This window comes from Lissotriton helveticus, chromosome 7, assembly GCF_964261635.1.
Source record: "Lissotriton helveticus chromosome 7, aLisHel1.1, whole genome shotgun sequence".
In the NCBI taxonomy this organism is placed as follows: Eukaryota; Metazoa; Chordata; class Amphibia; order Caudata; family Salamandridae; genus Lissotriton; species Lissotriton helveticus.
The window spans coordinates 1,894,983,577-1,894,999,557 of NC_136068.1; positions in this window are offsets into that span (position 1 = coordinate 1,894,983,577).

Below are 15,981 nucleotides of genomic sequence, written 5' to 3' on the forward strand. Positions count from 1 at the left end.
TTGTGGGGTCCTGTATCTGTTCAGGACTTAATCGCGGTCAGTCTGAAATTTTGAATTTGTCCCTACTGACACAACCAGATAGCCCAAATAAACGCGTATTCCTTCTCAGCACTATTTTTAAATGTATTCTTTAAAGTTTACACATTACCTCTTAAGTGAAGCCTGAGTGCTGTGTGCCAAGCTACCAGAGTGTGAGCACAGGCTAATGTAGGGTGTGTTTGTGACTTAACCCTAACTAACATTGTGCTTACTGTTTGACCAGGGCTTCCACTCCAGTCAACCAGGAATCCAATTTCTAGCAGGCCTCTTCAGCCATTGGCTTGCCTGAAGGACCCTTCTTTAGCCATTGTCAGTCACATCTTGCATTAGGTTTGCAGAAATAGTTACATGTAACCATCATGCTATTGGTCATTAGGTGTGTCATTCTGCCTCCTGGAGAATGCTTACTTTGGAATTGCTGAAATACATGGTTCCCCGGAGCAGAAGGGACTAATTACAGAACTCAGAAGTCATCTTTAAAATACGTTTGTGTGATGAAAAAATGCTTACTTACAATAGAATCTACATGTGCTAACCAATTTTACAAAGTTTTGTATCATTTGTTTGAGTGAAAAGCTTCTATATAAATATCAATTTTACTCATTTAAAACAATAGGTGACAATTATTATAGTTTGTTTGCATTCATATTAATATCAAACCTCAACTAAACATTTTGTGTTATTCCAATTTGCTATCTCTGACCAGTGGTATGCTTCTCCTTTCTTCTTTTCTGTGTTTAGAGGTTTTTTTGTTGAACAATACACAGAGGGCTAACCATGCCTGGAAAGTCTACAAACGTCTACTTTTGTGAGCATACAAATGTACAAACTGGTACTTTTTATGACATTCACAAAGCCTCACCTTTCCATTTGCCATGTTGAAAAATGCCAGTTTTACGCCAACGTAGGGCTGAGGTAACTTTTGTTGCAGCATAGGGAGAGGGTCAATTCGATTGAAGATTTTTTCCATGGAGAAAATATTTTCCCTGTGGACTAACAAAGTAAAAGGATAATAAGCTTAATTGTTATATATATGTAAATAATGATTTGTAACACGCACAGCTACTCAGGAGTATCCTGGCGCGAATGGACGAAATTAACTAGGAGGGTTGAAAAGATGAGTGTTGAGGAGTTTCTTGAAGATGTATAATCATGGGGATGGGGGAGGCAGAGTGAGAATCCTTTCAGTCTCCGTAGTTAACTTTTATAATCAGAAGGGGGAAAGGATAACTTGTCCTGCTTAAACCTTGGGTTCACAAGTCGAGGAACTGGTATCTCCCAACAAATATGACCCTCATACACGTGTATGTTGGTAATTTCTCTTCAGCGGTATATACTGTGTCCCTGCTTTTTTACACGTGCGTGCGTAATCATCGAGTCATTTTTTGTATTGTGCACCCTCCATCAGGAGGTTTTGCCTTAGGTTTAAGGCAGTAGTGATCGTGGAAAGTGGGGGGTCTAGTGGTGGTGTCGTTATAAAAAGTCCGGACAGCCAGACAGAGGCAATTTAATAAGTCTGGATTCGGACTATGAATAAAAAGTTTGGTGCACTCTTTGAATTGGTAAGGGATTCAAGTGCACTTAGTATATAGGGTTTAAAAAGAGGTCAACATGTTTCAGCCTTTGGTAGTCAGAGGATCTATAGGCTTTCGTCAGGACCAATGGGGGTGAATAAATAGTGGAAAAAAAAATTTTGTGAGAAGAATAAAGGGTTATTGACCTGATTCTTCGTGGATTAAGGTTTCATTGTACCTGCAAAATAGAGAACATACACACAAACAGCAACAAACAGGGAGATGGGGTATGGGAAAACACATAATTATGTACAATAGTACCCTTATATTGTAAGGAACTAGAAAATGGCAATACTTTTCATCATACTCATTTCAGGCGTCAACTCTTCCTTTGTCATACTTCGGTGGGCAGAAAATAATTGACTAATACTGTATTGAAGTGCCCATAGTTCTAACATTATACTCTCTCTGTGCGTGGTCTATGGTGAGAAACGTTATAATATGTGTCCGCTTTGTGGTTGCATGTACACTGCAGACATTCCATGCTCACTTTAACAAATATTTTGAGCGTGTGGTTTTTTACGTGCTACAATGAACTTATCACATGCTCGTGTGACCAATAGTTGTCCGTGGGTCATAATTTGGTGATTAGGTGATGCGTGACTAGAGTAGTACCAAGTACGCTATGTGCGCTTTCATTTCTAATGCGTACCTTATTATGTCGGAAAAATTGCTTCCTCGGGGATTTAGGCTGATCGAGAGAGGCCTTACTAGAGGGGTATTAAAGGAAAGGTATTACAGGGCGCGGTCTTGTACTTGCGGTTTGTCTTGTACTCGGCGCGCTTGGGTTCCCGCGTTACCTTAGTGCCTTCTTACTCGGTCCTGGCAGCATGTGCTGACTCTGCCTGTCATCGCCCGGAACTACAGTGTGGTGTAGTTCCGGGTGGATTTGTACTCAGTGGCGGTGGCGATGGAAGAAATACTTCTCAGTCGCTCTATGATGGCAGTTAATACTATTTCGGTTAGATTCAAAATAAAATGATGCCGAATAAATTGAATATTTTATTCGTTGGTGGCAAATTGGGATTGTAATATTGTAAACTTTATTTTGGCGAAGTGTATGTACCAATTTGTAGAAGGATCAGGATTCAGAAGAAATACTTCACAATCGGTCTGTGATGGCAATTGATACTGTTACTAGTTATATTCATTTGCCAAAATAAAATTAATGCTCAAATTAGTAATTTAATTCGTAGGGGGAAAAAAGAAAAGGGAATTGTAATATTGTAAACTTAATTTATTATGATTGTTCTGGAAAAGTGTATGCACCACTGGATGCAGCAGATGTTGCTGAGCAGATGGTCCAGGATTCACGCATTATGGAAAGAGCAATTTTTATAATTTCAAGGTATGCTGAGGTGGGCGTGGAGATTACTACGCCTTGCGGAGAGCGCAGTGGTTTAGTTGTTGCTCTCATAGGTCACCGATCTACAATGTAAGCAGGGTTATAAGGCCACTTGAATTCCGCACTTGAGGTAAAGTGTTACAAACGGGCTTAGAATATTGAATCATCTGTTAAGGGACAACCAAGGAACAGAATCGTTAAGACCCTGGGTGTCTGTTTTGAGCCTATGGACCCAACGTTGTTCCTTCTCAAACAGTATATTGGCTGCGTTTCTGTCTACTGTATCCAGGCTTTCTAGGATTACCCAATGCAGGTCATTGGATGTATGTTGTTTTTCTTTGTAATGCGATGACATCTTTGTCGTGCTTTTCTTGCAATTAATATTGCTCCTGTGTTCGCAGAGTCTCTGTTTGGCTTTACGGCACGTCATCCCAATATACCTCTTATTGCAAGGGCATGTGATCATATATACAACGTGGCTAGTGTTGCAGTTGGTGTGTTTTTTCAGTTTCCATACAAAGTCTGGAAGTAACTGCAGTTCTTTCGTTGGTTCTGTGGTTGCACAAACTACGCAGGTACCGCAAGGATAGTGTCCAGTAATTGGAGGGTTATTCCATAGGCCTGGTTGTTGTTTCTTCTTCTTCGGTGGTGGTCTTGTGTGGACCAGTAGGTCTTTTATATTGCTGCTCCTTTTGTTCGCAAATCTTGGTTTTGACCAGGTCAAGGTGTTCGATGTTATAATCTTCCAGTTGCGGTTGATTATTTTCTTCACATGATTTGTTATTGGGCTATAGGTTGTGACACACGTAGTCCTGTCATCAGTCTGTTTTGGGCGACTTTCAAGTAGAGATTCTCTGGGTTGATTTCTGGCTCGTTTTGCACAGGAGTTGATTATTCTTTTAGGGTAATCTCTAGCCGTTAGTTTTTCACAGAGATCAGTTGCTTGGACTTTGTAGTCTTTTATGGAGCTACAGTTTCTCCTCAGTCGTAAGAACTGACTGTACGGAAGGTTTTCTCTCAAAGGGCGGGGGTGAAAACTGTTAAAAGATAGCAGACTGTTTTTGGCAGTAGGCTTGAAGAATGTTCTTGTTTGTAAGTTGTTTCCCTCAGCGAAGATGGTAATGTCTAAGAAGTCAAGACTCTGCGCATTGGATGTGAATGTAAAGTTAAGGCATTCGTCCTGATTATTCAACCACCTATGGAAATCTGTTAGTGATGCATTGTCTCCTTTCCAGATTAAAAAGATATCGTCGATATATCTCTTCCAGAAGAGTATATGACGAGAAAAGGGGTTGTTTACATTATGGATGTAAGTCTGTTCGAAGGTGCTTACATACAGACCCGCCACGCTGGGAGCAAAGGTACTACCTATAGATGTACCATGTTGCTGGAGATAGAGGGTATCTTTGTATTGGAATTTTTTTTCCATAAGGGCCAGTCTGCAGCATTCCAGTACAAAGTGTCTTGGAGTTCGATGGGGCCAATCGGTGTTAAACAATATTGATTCGAGAGTCTCTAAGGTTTTCTGTTGTGGAAGGCTTGTGTAGAGGCTCTCGACGTCTAACCCTACTAAGAGCATACTGCTCTCTGAGTACTCGAAGTTCTGTAGCATATTGATCAAGTCTCGTGTGTCTTTAAGGTAGGTAGGCGTGGTTTGGACCAATGGTCTCAAGTACTGGTCTGCAAATTGTGATAATGGCTCTAGAATAGAGTTGATCCCCGAGACAATTGGTCTTCCTGGTGGGGGCATCTTATCTTTATGCGTCTTGGGCAGAGAGTAAAAGTATGGCGTGACTGGTACTTTAGTTACCAGATAGTCCGCCTCTTTTTTAGATAGCCAGTTGTTACACTCTGCTTCCTCAATCATCAGGGCTATTGTCCTTTGCAGACGTGCTGTCGGGTCAGTTGTAATCACTTGATAGAATTTGGTGTCTGCTAGTAAATTCATGCATTGCCTGTCATATCCTTCTGCTGATAGTAGGACTACACCTCCGCCTTTGTCCGCAGGCTTTATGACAATGTCATGGTTGTCTTTCAGTTCTGTCAGAGCGAGTTTTTCCGCTTTTGATAGGTTCTGGAAAGGTCTCGGAGGATGTTGATTTAGTTCTTCAACTTCCTTCATGATGGCCTGTTCAAATGTACTAATCTCAATGGGTACTTGCGAGTTAAGTGAGCAAAAGGTGGATTTATTCCTTAAGGTGGTGTCTCCTTCTTGAGGCTGCTGTTCTCCTTTGAAAAACGCTTTCAGTTTCAGCGTGCGGCAAAAGTTTGCGAGTTCGCACTTTGTTTTGAAAATGTCTGTTTTTGGGGTTGGCACGTAACCTAATCCTTTGTTCAGGATACTTGTTTGATTCTCTGTTAATTCTAGTCCTGTTAAGTTCACTATTAGATTGTCGGACCTTGTCCTGTGGTGGCTTTGGTGACGCTCCTGGTTTGGACCTGTCGTGTCTGGTCGGACCATGTTACTCCTTTTTGCCTGGACCTCCGGTTGTTCTGGCCATTCCCTAAAGAAGGACGGCTTTGCTGGTAATTTTGGGCACCTTGTGGTGGCATTTGGTGGTTCATGGGTACTGGGAAGTATGGATTTGGCCACCCTTGGAATTGGGGGTTGAATGGATGGAATGGTATTCCTTGTCCATTGTTTTGGAAAAAAGGGGGACGCCAGTAGTTGCCGCGGCCTCTGCGTTGTCCTCCTTTGTTCCTGAAATTCCCACGACCCCGTGTTGTAGTATCATCTCCGCTCTGGTCTGAGCTGTTGTCTGAAGACATACTATTTGTATCTGAGTTATCGTTGAGTTTATAGTCTTTGCTACTATAAGGGTGAATGCGTTCCAAAGAGAACCTTTTCAATTCTTTTGCAAGTTTCTGCAATTTCGTCTGTGTTAAGTATTCTTGGCTATCTTTCATTTCTTTGTTAATTTCGTCAAGACGAGTTTTGTAGATGGTTATGTTGATTGTATTGTTCAGTTTTGTTTCCAAAATCTCAATCTTGATCGCGAGTTCATCCGTAAGTCTTGTTGCAGTTTTAATTATCAGCACTAGGTAGTCTCTGGTGCATTTCCATGATACGGAGGACCAATCTTTTCGAAACGCTAGGTCTTTCAAGAAAATGCGTGGTGCATTCGTCACCCATAGGCCTTTTGGTGCAGCGTTGACACGGAGATACTCAGTCATTATTATGCCATGTACTGCTGTTCGTACTTGTTCTTTCTTTACTTCACTTAACTCGTCCCAATCCGCTGTCGAAGACAGAGTTTGGTTGAGGTCACCTTCCATGAGTAGAGGCGGTCTTGCCAAAATTTCATCGATGTCCTCAGTTGTATAACTGAGTCCAAAGCTTCCTGCCAGGATGACAACGTTCTGTTAGGCAGTATGATATGAAAGGCTCTTATAGATGCCTATGAAGTTTTCTCCCACAGCTGTTCGCTGCTTGACATGTATAATCATGGGGATGGGGGAGGCAGAGTGAGAATCCTTTCAGTCTCCGTAGTTAACTTTTATAATCAGAAGGGGGAAAGGATCACTTGTCCTGCTTAAACCTTGGGTTCACAAGTCGAGGAACTGGTATCTCCCAACAAATATGACCCTCATACACGTGTATGTTGGTAATTTCTCTTCAGCGGTATATACTGTGTCCCCGCTTTTTTACACGTGCGTGCGTAATCATCGAGTCATTTTTTGTATTGTGCACCCTCCACCAGGAGGTTTTGCCTTAGGTTTAAGGCAGTAGTGATCGTGGAAAGTGGGGGGTCTAGTGGTGGTGTCGTTATAAAAAGTCCGGACAGCCAGACAGAGGCAATTTAATAAGCCTGGATTCGGACTATGAATAAAAAGTTTGGTGCACTCTTTGAATTGGTAAGGGATTCAAGTGCACTTAGTATATAGGGTTTAAAAAGAGGTCAACATGTTTCAGCCTTTGGTAGTCAGAGGATCTATAGGCTTTCGTCAGGACCAATGGGGGTGAATAAATAGTGAAAAAATAATTTTTATGAGAAGAATAAAGGGTTATTGACCTGATTCTTCGTGGATTAAGGTTTCATTGTACCTGCAAAATAGAGAACATACACACAAACAGCAACAAACAGGGAGATGGGGTATGGGAAAACACATAATTATGTACAATAGTACCCTTATATTGTAAGGAACTAGAAAATGGCACTACTTTTCATCATACTCATTTCAGGCGTCAACTCTTCCTTTGTCATACTTCGGTGGGCAGAAAAGAATTGACTAATACTGTATTGAAGTGTCCATAGTTCTAACATTATACTCTCTCTGTGCGTGGTCTATGGTGAGAAACGTTATAATATGTGGCCGCTTTGTGGTTGCATGTACACTGCAGACATTCCATGCTCACTTTAACAAATATTTCGAGCGTGTGGTTTTTTACGTGCTACAATGAACTTATCACATGCTAGTGTGACCAATAGTTGTCCGTGGGTCATAATTTGGTGATTAGGTGATGCGTGACTAGAGTAGTACCAAGTACTCTATGTGCGCTTTAATTTCTAATGCGTACCTTATTATGTCGGAAAAATTGCTTCCTCGGGGATTTAGGCTGATCGAGAGAGGCCTTACTAGAGGGGTATTAAAGGAAAGGTATTACAGGGCGCGGTCTTGTACTTGCGGTTTGTCTTGTACTCGGCGCGCTTGGGTTCCCGCGTTACCTTAGTGCCTTCTTACTCGGTCCTGGCAGCATGTGCTGACTCTGCCTGTCATCGCCCGGAACTACAGTGTGGTGTAGTTCCGGGTGGATTTGTACTCAGTGGCGGTGGCGATGGAAGAAATACTTCTCAGTCGCTCTATGATGGCAGTTAATACTATTTCGGTTAGATTCAAAATAAAATGATGCCGAATAAATTGAATATTTTATTCATTGGTGGCAAATTGGGATTGTAATATTGTAAACTTTATTTTGGCGAAGTGTATGTACCAATTTGTAGAAGGATCAGGATACTGTTACTAGTTATATTCATTTGCCAAAATAAAATTAATGCTCAAATTAGTAATTTAATTCGTAGGGGGAAAAAAGAAAAGGGAATTGTAATATTGTAAACTTAATTTATTATGATTGTTCTGGAAAAGTGTATGCACCACTGGATGCAGCAGATGTTGCTGAGCAGATGGTCCAGGATTCACGCATTATGGAAAGAGCAATTTTTATAATTTCAAGGTATGCTGAGGTGGGCGTGGAGATTACTACGCCTTGCGGAGAGCGCAGTGGTTTAGTTGTTGCTCTCATAGGTCACCGATCTACAATGTAAGCAGGGTTATTAGGCCACTTGAATTCCGCACTTGAGGTAAAGTGTTACAAACGGGCTTAGAATATTGAATCATCTGTTAAGGGACAACCAAGGAACAGAATTGTTAAGACCCTGGGTGTCTGTTTTGAGCCTATGGACCCAACGTTGTTCCTTCTCAAACCGTATATTGGCTGCGTTTCTGTCTACTGTATCCAGGCTTTCTAGGATTACCCAATGCAGGTCATTGGATGTATGTTGTTTTTCTTTGTAATGCGATGACATCTTTGTCGTGCTTTTCTTGCAATTAATATTGCTCCTGTGTTCGCAGAGTCTCTGTTTGGCTTTACGGCACGTCATCCCAATATACCTCATATTGCAAGGGCATGTGATCATATATACAACGTGGCTAGTGTTGCAGTTGGTGTGTTTTTTCAGTTTCCATACAAAGTCTGGAAGTAACTGCAGTTCTTTCGTTGGTTCTGTGGTCGCACAAACTACGCAGGTACCGCAAGGATAGTGTCCAGTAATTGGAGGGTTATTCCATAGGCCTGGTTCTCACCATAGACCACGCACAGAGAGAGTATAATGTTAGAACTATGGGCACTTCAATACAGTATTAGTCAATTCTTTTCTGCCCACCGAAGTATGACAAAGGAAGAGTTGACGCCTGAAATGAGTATGATGAAAAGTATTGCCATTTTCTAGTTCCTTACAATATAAGGGTACTATTGTACATAATTATGTGTTTTCCCATACCCCATCTCCCTGTTTGTTGCTGTTTGTGTGTATGTTCTCTATTTTGCAGGTACAATGAAACCTTAATCCACGAAGAATCAGGTCAATAACCCTTTATTCTTCTCACAAAAATTATGTTTTCACTATTTATTCACCCCCATTGGTCCTGACGAAAGCCTATAGATCCTCTGACTACCAAAGGCTGAAACATGTTGACCTCTTTTTAAACCCTATATACTAAGTGCACTTGAATCCCTTACCAATTCAAAGAGTGCACCAAACTTTTTATTCATAGTCCGAATCCAGACTTATTAAATTGCCTCTGTCTGGCTGTCCGGACTTTTTATAACGACACCACCACTAGACCCCCACTTTCCACGATCACTACTGCCTTAAACCTAAGGCAAAACCTCCTGGTGGAGGGTGCACAATACAAAAAATGACTCGATGATTACGCACGCACGTGTAAAAAAGCGGGGACACAGTATATACCGCTGAAGAGAAATTACCAACATACACGTGTATGAGGGTCATATTTGTTGGGAGATACTAGTTCGACTTGTGAACCCAAGGTTTAAGCAGGACAAGTGATCCTTTCCCCCTTCTGATTATAAAAGAGTTTCTTGAAGATACGAAGGTCCTGTGTATGTCGCAACAGGCCATGAAGCTTGTTCCATAGCATGGCCACTTTTACTGACCACGATTGGCCGCCCATCCTGGAGGGGTGAAATCGCGGAATGGCCAGTAGGCGGCGAGAGGAGGAGTGGAGCGAGCGGCCAGGCTTGTAAAAGGCCACGCGCTTCCTAATGTACAAGGGTCCAGAGTCATGCAAGGCTTTATGCACCATGATCAAGATCCTAAATTGGACCCGCTGGGCCACTGGTAGCCAATGAAGGTCACGTAGCAGGAGCCTCGCACTGGAACGTTTGGCCATGTTGAATAGGAGTCTGGCCACCGCATTTTGAATTAGTTGGAGTTTATTCATGAGGTAGCCAGGGATGCCGATTAATAGGGCATTGGCGTAGTCAAGCCTGGAGAGGATAAGTGCCTGAGCCACCATTTCCTTTGCCTGCTGTGGTAGCAGAGGGAAGAACTTCCTAAAGATCTTTAAGAGTGCCGAAGCAGATACCAGTCAATTTTTTTATATGCTCGGCGAACCGGAGGTCTTCCCCAAACCATATCCCCAAGTACTTGGCTGGGCTGCTAATTTCCCTCAGTGCTTTATGTTCTCTATGTAGACATATGTGCTGGTAAAATTGGAGCATGTATGATATGCCATTAATAAACCCAGCGGTAAGTCTGGAAAACTCCATCGAATTCCAAAAAGGAGTAAGGGGCATATCAGCAACAGCCGGCGATGATTATCGCTAAGCACGCTTAGCTTGAGGAAAATTATCGCCGGCTATCGCTGGATTTTATCGCAGAGATAGCGCGCTATCAGCAACGCTTATCTTCATAGCGATAAGAACTCCAATCGATAGCTGCAAAATGTGCAATTATCCCTGGAATTCCAGCGATAATCGAACAGCGATAGGTGATTCCTTGTTAATAGAGCAGGGTGTGCTTGTGCCCACAATCTACCTACTATAGGTTAATATGCCTAAGTAAGGATTAAAGCAGGCGTAAAGAAACCTGCGATAAGCGCAAGGCAAGTTAGTGACGAGATTTCTGATAGGAGATAGCTAAGTTAGTGACATTTCCCACGTTATTATACTCAGGTAATCCCACTTTGCATATCATTGGCGTTACCATGATAGTCATTAGGGAAACTGGCGACGAGGCATAGGAACACGAGTTAGCGTGTCCTTGCTGATGGGGCAATAAAATTATCGCCGCTTTTCGCCCAAAAACAGACGCTAACGCGGTGATAATATTATCGCTTCGCCTTGATGATATGCCACACAATTTACACCCACTCATAGGAATGCTTTTACTGGGTCTTACTTACTACTTTTTAGGTCTCCGCCTAGCGAAGGCTGCGCTTGCGCAGTCTCGCTGGGGAGATCTGATGTTTTCCAGAGTGGGGCTTGAACCTGCACCTCTTCTCCATTGGCTGGCTTCCTGAACGGAGGCCAGCCATTGGAGGAGAGGGGCATCACTCTGTTTAAGGCCTGTCTTTTTGGGATTCGGGGTGTGTTTTTTAGGTTCTTTCTCTTTTCTTTCTGTCCTCTTCCCATTGGCTGGAATTTTACCTTCCAGCCAATGGGAAGAGGAGAGAAAGAAAAACACGCCCCCCCAGTCAGAAAATAATGGGGCTTCTCTAAGAGTCATTTCTTCTTGACCTCGGAGAAAGATGGTGGTCCTTTCCCCCTTGTTTCCCAACCTAATTCTCTCCTACTAAGGTTGCCGGTCGAGGGGTGCAGGGCGAGATGGTTAGTGGAGCGCGGGGGTAGCGAGCAGCTTCCGCGAAGCTGAGGCCTCAGGTGGGGGTTTATCCGATCCCTGAGCACGGCAACTCCAGCAGCCGGTGTGGGCGGGCCTTGTTTGCCGGGAGGCGAGTCTTGGACCTGGGCTAGCAGCGATGTTACCGCCTCGATCGCCCCCCCGCCCCCGCCTCATCACCCCGTAGTATATTGCTGGCGTATGTCTCGGTGTCTAGCAGCAACGTTTCCGCCGCGATCGCCTCCCCCTGCCCCCCACCCGGTAGTATATTGCTGGTGTATGTCTCGGTGTGGGCATAGATCCTCGGAGGCTTATTCGGGAAGAGGGGTAACTGCTGCCACAGTGCAACATCACTGCATTGTGCCTGGTGCCACGGTTTAACATCACTGCCTCGTGCCTGCTGCTCCTCAGTGCAACATCACTCCTTCATGCCTCCTGCCAGTAAGCAACATCACTCCCTCATGCCTGCAGCCTCTGAACAACCTCGCTCCCTCATGCCTGCTGCTGTAGTGCAACATCACACCCTCATGCCTGCTGCCATAGTGCTACATCGCTCTCTCGTGCCTACTGCCACAGTGCAACCCCACTCCCTCATGCCTGCTTCCACAGTGCAACCCCACTCCCTCATGCATGCTTCCACAGTGCAACCCCACTCTCTCATGCCTGCTGCCATAGTGCTACACCACTCCCTTATGCCTGCTGCGACAGTGCAAATCCACTCCCTCGAGCCTGCTGCGCAGTGTGTCTCCAGAGAGCAGCCCCCCTGCATGCCGGATGCTCACGCCACAAACAGAAAGGTGAGTGGGTTAAGGCACAATCTTATCATGGAGGTTACGCTACCACTTAGCCAGTAGGGCTGATAATAAAGTCATGGCATGAAATATACTATGGAAGGTGAAGTTAGTACTACGAAAGCAGAGGGTAAGTGGCAACGTTCCACTTCCTGTCCAAGTGAAAACAAATGTCTCTTCCCCCTGCTCTGTAAGTGAAAGGTTTGCGCGATGGAGGATCTCCGTCTCTGTCACAACGTGTGGGAAACAGACTGACATCAACTTAAGAAACGATGGTCTTGTATTAATATATGAGCGGAGTCAGGTGCACGTGATGTCCCGACGGTCCAAGCCCAGTAATGACAGGATAGTTGGCCCGTGAAAGGACTCCCTATGACGTCACACAGAGAGCGGTGGCACGTTGTATCCAGAGGGGTGCCCATGCCTCAAGCCCACCTATTGCAGATGGTTCCAGATCTGCGGCCGCCTCTTTCCTGCGTGTCAAGGACTGGAGGGGTTCAAATAGGGGCGAATGGAACTCAAAGGGGTCGATTCCGATCCGGTAAAAAGCGCTCCGATTAGCTGTACGGAGCCTTTTTCCCGTACGAATCGTACACCTACAACGTCCCCGTACGAACTAGCAAGTACGATCCTAACCCAAAGCGCCACTCCGTACGACTCGTACAAAACACCGTAAAAATAAAGAGTACATACGGATTCACTCCGGCCGACGCTGTACGCCACGTCCGTACGTAAATTGGCAGCCATTTCCTAACCAGGAAGTACAATCCGTGTTGACGACACTCCATACGACCCTTTTTCTACGGGAGCTGAAAACAGCCGTAAAAGCAGAGTTCGCGTCGAAACAGGTACGGAACGGCCCCCCGGGTATGGCTCGTACCCCCCATGATCGCAGGGGTACGCACCGTACCCCTGCGATCATGGGGTGTTCGAGCCGTACCCCATTGTACAATGGGTGTACGAGCCGTACCCCCATTGTACGATGTGTGTACGAGCCGTATCCCCATTGTACGATCAGTGTACGGCTCATACACCCATCGTACGATCGGTGTATGGCTCGTACACCCATCGTACAATGGGGTACGGTACGTACACCCATCGTTCAATGGGGTACGGCACGTACACCAATCGTCCAATGGGGTACGGCTCGTACACCCCATGATCGCAGGGGTACGGTGCGTACCCCTGCGATCATGGGGGGTACGGACCGTACGGTGTGTATATGTTTGTGTGCTTTTCCGTACGACTCGCCCTTACCTGACGTGGACCGTATGAATCGCGTCCTCATACCCCGGTCCGGATCATACTCGTCGAGTCGTACGGCATGTGTACGAGTCGTACGGTATGTGTACGAGTCGTACGGTTCACGGTTTCAGCCTTGCAATACGTACGGATCGCGACGATTCGGACGGATTCATGGAATGCGGATCGTACTTGCCGACTCGGACGGACGGGTACGATTCGTACAGAGAGGGCTCCGGATACAATTCGTACAGACGTTTTTTTTCCCGAATCGGAATCGACCCCAAAGAGTAAATGGATGAGAAGGTGATAGTGAATGGATGTGGGCAGGTGGATGGATGGATAGATTGGTGCTGCTAGTGGATAAGCGCGTGAATGGAATGGCGACGAGTGTGAGTATGAACAGAAGGGTGGAGCACATGAAGGTGAATGATTACAGAATCAGGCTAGAGGGGAGCACAGGCAGCTGGGGTTGTGAAAGTGAGAAAGCAGTCTGCACCACAGTACGGTTCGCCGGAATCTATGAGACAGGGGAATCACAGGCCTCACTGAGAGCACCGACAAGGGGGCATCTGCAGCCAGCACCCGGCTGGGAGGTAAGGGCCCGCCAGCGTGTGCTGCGGGTGTCCGCAGCATACACAGGCCAGACTTGGAACAGGCGCTGTGATCAGGGAGGTGGGAAATCTGCCGGCATGGCCTTATGAAAGGTCAAATTCAGAGGGGATTGAGGCGGAAAGCCAAACAATGCAGTTGACGGTGGAGGAGAGAAAGGTGCTGAAGGCAAAGGAGTCAGAGAAGGTCAAAGGCTGCCGAGCACAGGGAGGGCAGCGCCGAGCTGGAAGCCTGGGGGGACAGCGGCACTAGTTGAGTGGAAAGAGGTAACGTAGAGATACAAGAGAAACCGGCATGAAGGTCGAGGTGCAAAGCTCAAAAGATGGCGTGAACAGGTTGGAATGGGGGGTGGGGGGCTAGGATAAAGATGGGAAGTAAAGAACAAGGCGCAGCGGGGGGATGGAGGCAGTTGAATCACTAGAGACTCAACCATGAACAATATGAAAGGGAAACGAGCACTGTCCTTTACTAAAAATAAATAAATATATATATATATATATATATTACATCTAACGTCACCACCTACTGACTGCGTTTCTAGATGCTGAGACTCAAACGTGCAAGGAATAGGCATATTCTTTCCGCCTTTACTCAGTGAGATAACTCAGTGGATGTTCTGTATCTTCTGCGGATTCACATGTGTGAATCCCAGTATGCCTAACTCGGCATTTTATCCTTCACAAGCTTATTAAATAGAGTACTTAGTCTATTATGTAATAGTAGTTCTGTTATAAACTCTGCAAAACACCAAGGCACCTAGGAGGGAATCATGCACACTACACACACATGACTATAATTATTATTACTCTCTAAAAAGATTATCGTGTGTTTCCTTTCCTAAGTTTGCACAATTCAGTTGGGTCATGCTCAAAGGTACTAACAGTCTTTGTTCCTTACACTGAGCTTGTGGGCATCAAATTTGCTTTGGAGGTTGGAGGGGGAATTAAGACTCCATGACTAGTCAGCCCTAGGCCCTCCACTGAGCTGGCAGTCTGAATGCTGATTTTTATTTTCGGTTTTAGGGCATTTCTGTTCTGTTTTACTTTTCCTATTCTTTCCTTTCTATAACAGCATACTACACATGTCTAGTAAACATACAAATTATGCTTTTGTCTCTCTCTCGTACTTTACCCCATTTTAGGTCTTGGCTGCCAACAGCGCATATGCTGCCCCTGTGAGACGTATCATTTAATAGAAGGAGCTTGGATTCCACCCATAGCTTACCATTCGTTGGCATCATTGTCACTCTTATTGCTGACTCTTGGTTGGCCAGAGTTTGACTATTTCACTTCCTGTTCTTTGGGTGGGAACATGTTTCCTTTGATTAGTACTTCCGCTGCCCACCCACTGCTCGCTGTGTTTTAGGTAAAAAAAAAAATCTTTATGCGTCTGTATTGCTTTTGTTACTCCCACTCCTGTTGCTTCTTCACTCCCACCCTCCACCCGTTGTCCGTATTCCTTCTTCCCCTTGCACCCACAGCTCGTTACGTTGCTTATTACCCTCCCACCATTGTCTGTGTTGTCTCTTTCCTCCAACCTCCACCCTCTGTTGTCTGTGTTACCCCTACCATAAGAAAAAAACTCTGTATTACGTGGTCAGCACTAACCATGTCATAGCTCTTTTTAGGTCTCCGCCTAGCAAAGGCTGCGCTTGCGCATTCTCACTGGGGAGAACTGAAGTTTTCCAGAGTGGTGCTTGAACTCACCCCTCTTTTCCATTTGCTGGCTTCCTAAACGGAGTCCAGCATTTGGAGGAGAGGGGCGACACTCCGTTTAAGCCCAGTCTTTTTGGGATTCGGGGGTGTGTTTATTAGGTTGTTTCTATTTTCTTTCTGTCCTCTTCCCATTGGCTGGAATTTTACATTCCAGCCAATGGGAAGAGGAGAGAATGAAAAACACGCCCCCAGTCCGAAAATGTCGGGGCTTTTCGGAGAGCCATTTCTGCTGCACCGCCGACGGAAGAAGTAGAGAAGCTGCCGAGTCCTCCGCCCCAGCTGGTGAGTGCTTGCTTTTCTGCC